Below are 849 nucleotides of genomic sequence, written 5' to 3' on the forward strand. Positions count from 1 at the left end.
CTTGGTCAGACTATGTAAAGTTTTGCTAATTTTCTTGATCTTTTCAAAGAATTTTGCATTTCATTGATTTTCTCTACTGTTTTTCTATTCTCTACTTCATTTGTCTCTACACTAATCTTTATTATTTCTTTCTTTCTGCCAGTTTTGGGTTTAATTTGCTCTTTTTTATTATATTTCTTTAAGATTTAAAGTTAAGTTATTGATTTGAGACACTTTGTCTTTTTAATGTAGGCATTCACAACTATAAATTTCCCTCTGAACACTGCTTTCACTGCTTAAATTTTGGTGTTTTTGTTTTTATTTTTCTCAAAGTATTTTCTAATTTCCTGTGTGATTCTCCTTTATAATGTGTCTTGCTGTGGATCTCTTTAAGTCTATCTTACTTCGATTTCATTGCACTTCATTGATGTGCATAGACCCGTCTTTTATCAGATCTGGGGAGTTTAGGGCCATTATTTCTTTAAATAGTCTTTCTTCCCCTTTCTCTCTCTTCTCTTCTTCTGGGATTTCCATTATGTTTATGTTGGTTTGCTTGATGGTGTTCCACAGTTCTGTTAGGCTTGTTAATTTTTCTTCATTTTTTTTCCTTTCTGCTTCTCCGCTGGATAATTTCAACTGCCCATTCTTCAAGTTTGTTGGTTCTTTATTCTGCCTGCTTAAATTTATGATTGAAATCCTCTAGTGAATTTTTCTTTTTTTTTTCCTTTTTGTCTTTTTTCGTGACTGGCAACGGATCGCAACCCTCAGTGTCACGCCCGTACCGGACCAGGACCGGCAACGGGATCGCAACCCTCGGTGTTGCGCCCGCACCTCGCTCAGCCAGTGAGCGGCCGGTCTGTATGTGGGATC

The sequence above is a fragment of the Galeopterus variegatus genome, unplaced genomic scaffold (genome assembly GCF_000696425.1).
Source record: "Galeopterus variegatus unplaced genomic scaffold, G_variegatus-3.0.2 Scaffold12828, whole genome shotgun sequence".
NCBI classification, from domain to species: domain Eukaryota; kingdom Metazoa; phylum Chordata; class Mammalia; order Dermoptera; family Cynocephalidae; genus Galeopterus; species Galeopterus variegatus.